Source organism: Pelophylax lessonae (genome assembly GCF_965119305.1).
Source record: "Pelophylax lessonae genome assembly, chromosome: 8".
NCBI lineage: Eukaryota > Metazoa > Chordata > Amphibia > Anura > Ranidae > Pelophylax > Pelophylax lessonae.
This window is the reverse complement of record NC_138775.1, coordinates 25,124,445-25,135,261: the sequence shown is the minus strand read 5'-3', so window position 1 is coordinate 25,135,261 and position 10,817 is coordinate 25,124,445. Positions and strand designations below refer to the sequence as shown.

The 10,817-nt window shown below is 43.7% G+C and overlaps 1 protein-coding gene across 1 annotated transcript in view; it reads right to left on the bottom strand.

The window, feature by feature from the left end:
* LOC309562133 (kelch-like protein 10) overlaps positions 1–10,817 on the bottom strand; it is a gene marked incomplete at its 3' end in the record, with an annotated part of 516,189 nt that overhangs the window by 37,699 nt on the left and 467,673 nt on the right. The gene's annotated exons all lie outside the window — the stretch shown is intronic.

The following is a 10,817-nucleotide window of genomic DNA, read 5'->3' as shown; positions in this document are numbered from 1 at the left end:
GTCCAGAACCCAAAAAATATATAATTTTTCATATAATTATTAATAAAGCAGTGTGGCGGCTTCTCTACACCTTGCATTTTTTCTTGCAGGCATTTATCGGGCATTTTTGGAGGCAGGCATGACTTTTTTTGGATTTAGTGTCTGGGGGGTCTAAAAAGTGTACCTGTGAAGTTTCAGCTCTGTAGCCTGTCCAGAACCCAAAAAAAAATATCATTTTTCATATAATTATTAATAAAGCAGTGTGGCGGCTTCTCTACACCTTGCATTTTTTCTTGCAGGCATTTATCGGGCATTTTTGGAGGCAGGCATTACTTTTTTTGATTTAGTGTCTGGGGGGGTCTAAAAAGTGTACCTGTGAAGTTTCAGCTCTGTAGCATGTCCAGAACCAGAAAAAATAGAGCATTTTTCTTATAATTTTTATGAGCACATGAATATGGCTTCTCTCCATCTGGCCGTTTTTCTTGCAGGCATTTATCGGGCATTTTTGGAGGTAGGCATGACTTTTTTTGGATTTTGTGTCTAGGGGGTCTAAAAAGTGTACCTGTGAAGTTTCAGCTCTGTAGCATGTCCAGAACACAAAAAAATATATAATTTTTCTTATAATTATTAATACAGCAGTGTGGCGGCTTCTCTACACCTTACATTTTTTTTTGTTGGCATTTATCGGGCATTTTTTGGGCATATTTGGAGGCAGGCTTGACTCCAAAGATGCCTTTGGAGTGGTAAATGCCTGCAAGAAAAACGGCCAGGTGGAGAGAAGCCATATTCATGTGCTCATAAAAATTATAAGAAAAATGCTCTTTTTTTTCTGGTTCTGGACATGCTACAGAGATGGAACTTCACAGGTACACTTTTTAGACCCCCCAGACACTAAAGACATGCCTGCCTCCAAAGACGCCCCCAAAAAATGCCAGATAAATGCCAGCAAAAAAAAAAAACAGGAAAGGGAAATTAGGTCACAACACATCATAATCTGATTGGCCAAATACAAAGTTGTACAAAGTCGTCTATCATATAAGTCGCGTAAAAAAATTCACAAGTCGCGCTAGAAGTCGCCCCTTATGAGGCGACTTAGAGGTCGCGGCAGTGTGAACTGAGCCTTAAGCACCAGCACTTTCTGTTTTTTGTATTACACTCAATGGAATTTTTGCACAAATTTTTCAGCACTGAATTTATATTTAAATGTATCTATATATTTGATGTTTTGGGACAACTACACAGTTTTGATTAATCATAATGGATTTTTTACACCAATTTTCACGTTTTTAAGAATTTACCCTTTTTTTTTTATATGTACGAATTTCATCTCTATGAATTGTAATTTTTTTGTACATTTATTTATGGCACTTCCTCACTTTATTTGCATTTATTGATATACATTTGTGTATATTTATATATAAGTGGCGCTGCACTTCTCTCTATTATTATCAGACAGCTCTTTATAAGTGTAATGGAATGAAGAGACTCTTTAACAGCTTGCCGACCGCCAACAGTAATATTACTGCGGCAGTGCAGCTCCCCTGGGTCCAGCCACGTAGGGGTTTCGGCAGCGGGAGGGAAAAAAGTCATTTTCGGTTTTGGTTTTCGGCCAAGGGCATCCTGAATTTTCGGTTTCTGTTTCGCAGTGCCAAATTGCAAAATAGGGCCTGGTCAGGAAGGGGGCAAATCCTTCCGGGGCTAAAGTGGTTAAAGAACATCAATATCAACTGAAACTGGCAATTAATTAGAAAACTGAACTCAAATAGTACTGTCATTCTTTGCAGGTAGAATAATGCCACTCAATCTCCATTAAATGAAGCAGGCTGTCAAATTTCTGAAACATCTGCAGAGGACAGCATCCAGGCCACGGCACATGTAAAGCCCAAAGCAGCTAGAGGGACGTGCAATTTTGCTTGCGTTCCTGCACAAATGTGAACAGAGCCTCATACCTACAGTACATGTGATTGATGGAGGGATTTCTCGACATGTTTCCCAGAAGAGTGGTCTGCTTCTCAGCAGAAACACAGAGAGAAGTATTAAGAGCAACGATGGCACAGGCAGCACAGAAGCTAAGTGGTTAGCACAGGGTTTCTCAACCAGGGTTCCTCCAGAGGTTGCTGGGGGTTCCTTGAGCAATTTCTGCCTCTCAGATAAGTTCCCACTGACACCATTCATTGTTTTAGCTATATGTAAGGGGAGAATTCTTCCCAATGACCACAAGTGTAAGGAGCATTCTTCCCACTGACTGTCACACTAATGTATCATGAGTTGCAGATAGAGCATTTTTAGCAGGGGGTTCCCTGAAACTGGAAATGTATTTCAAGGGTTCCTCTGTGTTGGAAATAGTTGAGAAAGATTGGGTTAGCACTTCTGCCTGGCTGCACTGGGGTTATCGTTTCAAATCCCAATCACTGCACTACCTGCACGAAGTTTGCATGTTTTCCCTGAGCCGCCGTGGTGGTAGAATAATTAGATTGTCTATCTGGCCCTGGTATATGCATGTATGAACGAATGAATGTGGGTTGAGGGACCTTAGATTGTAAATTCCATGAGTATAGGGACTGATGTGAATGTACAATATATATGTATAGCAGGGCTTGACAAATTTGCTTAAAAGCTAGAAGCCAGTTTTTTCACGCATGCCGAATGGCCGGCTTCTGTTGGACCGGCTGCCATACACATGGGCCCAATTACAGCCAGTTTTTAATGAACCGGCAGATGTTGCCCAGCATTCGACCCGTGCGTACCTTTGTTTACTTCTTCTGAGTGATATTAAAAGGAACACTCCAACCACCATGACCACTTCATTGATTTGAGGTGGTCATGGTGGTAGGAGTCGGAAACACTGCACATGCTGGGATATTTACTATTAGGTGCTGGGGGTTAGTTGCACCCCTAGCATATGTGACTTACTGCTGGCTGGTACTGCTGGCTGGTACTGCTGGCAGAGAGTGCACAGAGCGGCGCTGGAGGTAGCATGCACAGCCGATGCTTCCTGTATCTCTCCTCTCACAGGCGGAGTGCATTTGATATCACTCTGCCTGTGACAGGACGGAGCCGGAACTATACAGAAAGCATCGGCTCCGTCCTGCCACAGCTGACAGACATCATTCTGTAGCCAGACATCCCAAGTCTCCTGCGTGGTGCGGGCGCGGCACTTGCGGGTGTCAGGGAGCCGCAGCTCGCATGCAGGAGACTCTCGCAACTTGCAGGAGACTTGGGATGTCTGGCAACAAGACACCTGCCGCAGTTTAACCCAGGCGCCAGCCTAATAATTCTAGTCGCCAATGTGAACTGGCGCCTGGGGTTTATCGAGCCCTGATGTAAAACGCTGCGTAAAATGACGGCGTTGTATAAGTGCCTGCAATAAATGATACAGTGGTAAAGTTAGAAAACTTAGGAAGCATTCAAGATGGCGACACTCACCAAAAGTTTAGCTGTAGGGGGCGATACCAGGAGAGATAATACTTGTATGATTGTCCGTAGATATTGTTCCTCTATAAGGGGTTAGAACAGCGGGAGATCTGCAGATATCAGTCTTATCATGTGGTGTCTTCTAAAAGGTAACTCTCAATATCCTGGTCAACCCTGCTGCACATAGCAGACGTGATGCTCCAGGTTGCCCGTTTGGTGGTTCGTACACCATTATGATGGATACGGGCATGCCTGGTTGCTATGTGCGGTGAGGTCCAGGGGAGAGGCCAGGATACAGCACATCTGGAAAGTATTCACAGCGCTTCACTTTTTCTAAATTTCGCTATGTTACAGCCTTATTCTGAAATGGACTAAATTTTTTATTTTCTTCAAAATTCTACAAACAATACCCCATAATGAAATTTGAAAGAAGTTTGTTTGAAATCATTGCAAATTTATAAAAAAAAAAAAAAAAATGAAAAGAAAAAAATCCCAAGTACATAAGTATTCACAGCCTTTGCCATGACGCTCAAAATTGAGCTCAGGTGCGTCCTGTTTCCACTCATCATTCTTGAGATGTTTCTACAACTTGATCGGAGTCCACCTGTGGTACATTCAGTTAACCACTTAAGCCCCAGAAGATTTTACCCCCTTCCTGACTAGGGGGTATTTTGCGATTTGGCACTGCGTGACTTTAATTGACAATTGCACGGTCGTGCGATGCTGTACCTAAACGAATTTGGCGTCCTTTTTTTCCCACAAACAGAGCTTTCTTTCGGTGGTATTTGATCACCTGTGAGATTTTTTGATCATGCGCTATAAACAAAAAAAGAGCGTAAATTTTGAAAAAATAGCAATATTTTTCACTTTTTTTTATATGAAATTCCCCCCCAAAAAAATGTAAAAATCAAAATTTTTTAACATTTTCGGCCAATTTGTTTTATGCTACCTATGTTTGGTAAAAAAAAAATCGCAAAAAGCGTATTTTGATTGGTTTGCGTAAAAGTTATCGCGTTTACTAACAAAGGGAAAGATTTTTGTTATTTTTTTTTTAACGCGTAATGGCGGCGATCTGCGATTTTGTTTGCGGTACTGCGACATTGCGGCGGACAGATCGGACCCTTGACTGACATTTTTGACACTTTTGGGGTTACCAGTGACATTACTGCAGTAATCAGTGCTATATATATGCACTGTTACTGCAAAAATACACTGGTAGTGAAGGGGTTAACTTTATTTGAGAGGGAGGGGCTGTGTGTGTCCCTAGGGGTGTGATTTCTACTGTGATTGGCTGTGGCTTGAGCTGTAAGGACACTGATCAACGGATCTACTTAGTAGATCCGTGTGATCACTGTCTTTACACCGAGGAGAATGACAGGCAGCTTGTTTACACAAGCTGCCTGACTTTCTCCCTCTCCCCCGCCGATCACAGAGTGGCCGGCGGACATCGGGTCTGCCAGTCACATGCGCGGGGGGGTCCGTGACCACGCGGGAGCGGGAGCGCGCCTCCGGGGGCGCGCGCTCGCTCCCTAGACCCTCACAAGCAAGCGACGTAGCCCTACGTCACTTTGCCTGTGAGGGGCTGACCGCCGACGTAGATAGTCGTGCGGCGGTCGGCAAGTGGTTAATTGGACATGAATTGGAAAGACGCACACCTGTTTATATAAAGGTCCCACAGTGCATGTCAGAGCACAAACCAAGCCATGAAGACCAAGGATTTGTCTGTAGACCTCAGAGACCGGATTGTATGGAGGCACAGATCTGGGGAAGGGTGCAGAAACATTTCTGCAGCATTGAAGGTCCCAATGAGCACAGTGGCTTCCATTATCCATAAATGAAACCCCAGGAGAACCCTGGGACTCTTCCTAGGGTGGGTCGCCCGGCCAAACTGAACGACTGGGGGGGAGAAAGGCCTTAGTCAGTGGGGTGACCAAGAATCAAGCTGGCAGAGCTCCTGCATTTCTTTGTGGAGAGGGGAGAACCTTTAAGAAGACCATCTCTGCAGCACTCCACCAATCAGGTCTGCATGGTAGAGTGGCCACTCCTCAGTAAAAGGCACCCGACAGCCTGCCTGGAGTTTGCCATAAGGCACCTGAAGAGAAAAAAAATGATCTGGTCTGATGAAACAAAGATTGAACTCTTTGGCCTTAGTGGCAAGCGTCATGTCTGGAGGAAACCAGGCACTGCTCATCACCTGGCAAATACCATCCCTACAGTGAAGCATGGTGGTGACAGCATTAAGCTGTGGGGATGTTTTTCAGCTGCAGGAACTGGGAGACTAGTCAGGATCGAGGGAAAGATGAATGCAGGAATATACAGAGACATAATTGATGAAAACCTGCTCCAGAGCGCTCTGGACCTCAAACTGTAGCGAGTTCATCTTCCAACAGGACAATGACCCTAAGCACACAGCCAAGAAAACAAAGGACTGGCTATGGGACAACACTGTGAATGTCCTTGCGTGGCCCAGCCAGAGCCCAGACTTGAACCAGATTAAACATCTCTGGAGAGATATGAAAATAGCTGCGCACCGACGCTCCCCATCCAACCTGATGGAGCTTGGGAGGTCCTGCAAAGAAGAATGGGAGAAACTGCCCAAAAATAGGTGTGCCAAGCTTGTAGCATCATACTCAAAAAGACTTGAGGCTGTAATTGGTGCCAAAGGTGCTTCAACAAAGCATTGAGCAAAGCCTGTGAATACTTATCTACATGGGATTTCTTTTTCATTTTTTTTTTTTTTTTTAATAAATTTGCAAAGAGTTCAAACAAACTTCTTTCACATTGTCATTATGGGGGATTGTTTGCAGAATTTTGAAGAAAACAAATCGGACACATAGCAACAAGTTGTGGCAGGAGGGCCCTGTGATTGGCCCTCCTGATCACATGACGGCTGTGTCCAATCACAGCCGTCATGTAATGTAAATACAGCCGTTGTAACGGCTTTGATCTCTTCTTCTCCTCACACAGATCCGGTCAGTGAGGGGAAGAAGACAATCTATGCTGCAGCCAGGGGATCAGTGAGTTTTACTAATTACTCACTGATCACAGGGGGGGGTCTGTGCTGGTAATCAGAACATTGATTACCAGTGCAGCCCTGGGGGGGGAGGGGGTGCCACTAGAGCCACCAGGGATGCCCACCCATGCCCACCAGGGATGGCAATCAGGGCTCAAAGAGCCTGCCAGCGGTGCCCTCCCTATCAGTGCTGCCCACCATTGCCATCTATCAGTGCTGCCCACCAGTGCCCAATATTGTCCACCAGTGCTGCCTATCAGTGCCCATCAGTGCCCACCAATGCTGCATATCAGTGCTACCTATCAGTGATACCCATCAGTGCCACCCCATCGGTGCCTCCTCATTAGTGCCGGTCAGTGCGGCCTCATCAGTGCAGGAAAAAACGTATCTATTTACAAAATTTTATAACACAAACAAAAAACTTTTTTTTTTTTTTTAAACTTTTCGGTCTTTTATTTGTGCAGCAAAAAAGAAAAAAACCTTGCGGCGATCAAATACCACCAACAGAAAGCTCTATTTGTGGGGAAAAAATTACATAAATTTGGTTTAGGTACAGTGTTGCATGACTGCGCAATTGTCATTTAAAATGCAACAGCGCTAAAAGCTGAAAATTGGTCTGGGAAGGAAGGGGGTTTAAGTGCCCTGTATTGAGGTGGTTAAGGATTTCCCAGATCCTGATTCCCGGTAGAAAGGCATTTCTCCTAGGAGGGCTAAAAGGGAACCCCTCACAAGCAGTCACTCACCAAGAGGTAACCCCTGGTTCATTAGCTATATATGGGATGTCAGTACACCCCTATGGGCTCTTGTACACGGGCAGCCATCTTCGCAGCCATCTGCCAGGGCAGCCCAGGTGCAGCGGACAGTCTGTCATTAACATGAATGGCTGTGTATTGATGCTCTCCTGTATATGGCGGTGCTATTGTAAAAGAAAAGAACGAAAAGTTCTTAGAGAGAATCAAATAACAAGAACAGTGGATCAGTAAACCAAATAAGTACTGATAAAATTTTAACAACACTAGAGGAGAATTTCCTCTTGAACTCATTGAGAGCCACCAGACCAACATGGCTGGGGGGGGGGGGGGGGACCCAGTAAAGGAGACACCAAACCAGTAGTATCACCCATGGTACTGGTGGCCAATAATCAGCGACATGTACAAGCGCAGAACATCCAACATGGCCAATGTATAAAGAGTAGAGTGCATATATATAGGCGGTCAACCATGAGAAAAACTGAAAAGCCTTATGAAAAGGAAAAAGAAAAAAAAAAGGAAAAAAACAAATTATTCTGAGAAGGAATTATTGTTGGATGCGGACATAGTGGTGTATGAGAAGAACTTGAGATGTAATAACTCCAATGTCCACAAGATGGTGTCAAAGCTGCAAAGATTCAGGCTTTAAAGAGGAAGTAAACCCTCCTCTGCAACTTTTACCTATATAGGTAAGCCTATAATAAGGCTTACCTATAGGTACTGTAAATATCTCCTAAACATGTACCGTTTAGGAGATATTTACCTTACATGCAGCCAGTGACATCACTGGCGCATGCACTCTGAAGGAACGGCCGCTGGTGCCGTTCCTTCAGAGCCCCGTGCCGTCACTGTTGGCTCCCGCGCGCGTGCGCGGGAGTGACATCACCTTGGCTCCGGCCAATCAGATGGCCGGATGCTGCGATCCCGGAAGACGGGCGACTGGACATGTCACCCGTCATACAGGTAAGCGGGCGGCACGGCGGGGGCTCTTTCTAAGGTAAGTATTTCATAATGAGCTAATATGCGTTGCATACTAGGTCATTATGTGTTTCTCTTTCAGGTTGAAAAAAAAAAATGTTATTTGGTTTACAACCTCTTTAAGTGACATTGAGATCTCAGTGGAATATTAAAGAGGTTGTAAACTCTGTTAAATTTTTTTTTTTTTTACAAGCTGAAAGAGAAACACATAATGAGCCAGTATGCATCTTATACTAGCTCATTATGAAATACTTACCTTAGAAGGAGCCCCCGCCGTGCCGTCCGCTCACCTCTATGACGGGCGGCATGTCCAGTCGCCCGTCTTCCGGGATCGCGGCATCCGGCCATCTGATTGGCCGGAGCCGCGGTGACGTCACTCCTGCGCACCCGCACGGGAGCCGACAGTCACGGCACGGGTCTCTGAAGAAACGGCACCAGCGGCCGTTCCTTCAGAGCGCATGCAACAGTGATGTCACTGGCTGCATGTAAGGTAAATATCTCCTAAACGGTACATGTTTAGGAGATATTTACAGTACCTATAGGTAAGCCTTATCATAGACTTACCTATAGGTAAAAGTGTCAGAGGAGGGTTTACTTCCTCTTTAAGAGTGATGTTTGTATAGAAGAAAAGGGCCACTAGATGTCACCATCAGTCCAGCAGTGTGCAAAATAAGGGGATAGTCTCTGGCTTTGGTATGAATCCTTGAAATGAGAGAGAAGCCCTGTCTGTCCTTGGCTATAATCTGTTGCATATAAAATGCCTGTGTGTTACGTGCGGAGCTATTGGTGAAGGAGGTGTTTCTGTGGACTAATGTGAATTATCATGTATACCAGAATTCAGGCACTGAAATATATATGTATAGAGAAAAAAAAAATAAAACAAAAAAAAATAAAAAAAACAAAAAAAAATAAAAAAGATATAAAAAACTTCCCAGGAGATCATGAACTGGCCACAGTGACCATATGAATTTTTAGGAATGTTTCAAATTTACGGAACCGCAGATATTATGTGATATTGAGCCAATATGGTTATCTTCCGCCTATTTCATTGCGCGTTCTGCAACTTCTTCTAGAAGCAGGCGTCTGCCACAATGGTGAGGGACGTGGTGATGGGGAAAGAGCGGGAGCTGCAGCAGGGTCCATCAGACCAAGTTTAACCTTCCTAGCGGTATTCCCGAGCGTGACTCGGGGTTCGATTTTAGAGCCAAAATCGTTAACCCCGAGCCACACTCGGGGTAGCGCTAGGAAGATCGCTGGATCCTGGTAGAGGTTTTACTTACCTTTTCTCCGGGATCCAGCGAAGAATGCGGGCGGTATGCGGCGGCGGAGCTTCTTCCCGATCGTCTGCGAGCCCCGGCTTCCGTCTCCGGCGACGTGACATCCGCCGGGGGTGGAACCGGCGGCAAATTCAAATGTAAAACACACCAAACACACTGATACCATTCAAAATAGAAAAAATTCACATTACATTGCCCCCCAGTGCCCTTTCCTGCAGTTTTACTGTACTTTTTATGTAAATATATATATATATATATATATATATACGTAATTCTTGTGAATGAGCAGCCCAAACCAACTGTATACATTATAAATATATATATATATATATATATATATATATATATTTATTTATATATATATATATATATATATATATATATATATATATATATATAATATATGTATACATAATATATGTATACATACATATATATATATATGTATAATATATATAATAAATGTATACAGTTGGTTTGGGCTGCTCGTTCACAAGAATTATATGCAAAATAATGGTACCGCTTTCAGCACCTAAAATCCAAAAGAATCATACCGCCAGGGAGGTTAATGAGTGTTTCCTGGCCCTCTTGGTTACTGGTGACAACATATGTGGATCCGTTATACGGGATGATTAGCTTAAATGGGAAACCCCATCGATATCGCAGACGGGCGGATTGTAACACAGAGGTGATTTCCTTCATGTTGCGCCTCCTTTCAAGTGTGGCTTGTGAGATATTGGGGTAAATTTGTAACTTTTAACCATCTATGAGGATCAAAAGTGCAATTTTATTATTTGCATTATTTATTCTGTTTAAAACAGCAATTATTGTTTCATCTATTTATTCATGTCACCCATTGATGTTTAAATATTTCCTGTTGCTCTAGTACCATTTTAATCCAATTTAAGTTAATATTATTGGATCAACATCACACTAATTATTCACATAATTTGCACATAAATATACATTCTCTTTGCACTTTTGATAATTTTTTCCATTTTGTATCTTGAATACTTGCCTATTTGCACTACCCACTGTTTACACGGACCATTTTCTTTTGCACTTTTGACATATGAACTTATTATAATTTTTATCTTCTAATAATTGCCTATTTTAACTACCCACTGTTTGTATAAACTGTTAGCAAGGTGCTGTAGATAGCCCTAATCATTAGGACTATTTTTTTGATACTATACCCCCCATACTACTGCTGCTGCTATTTGTTAGGAATCTATCCTGTGGATGTGGTGTCAGTGGCGTAGCGTGGGGGGTGCAGGGGGGGCGGGCCGCACCGGGCGCAACATCTGGGGGGGGGCGCATCCGCAGTGTCACTCTCTGACTCTGACATACACAATTCACACACTGTCTGCGGCTGCCTCCATCTTTAGGCTGGGATATGTCCAGCGC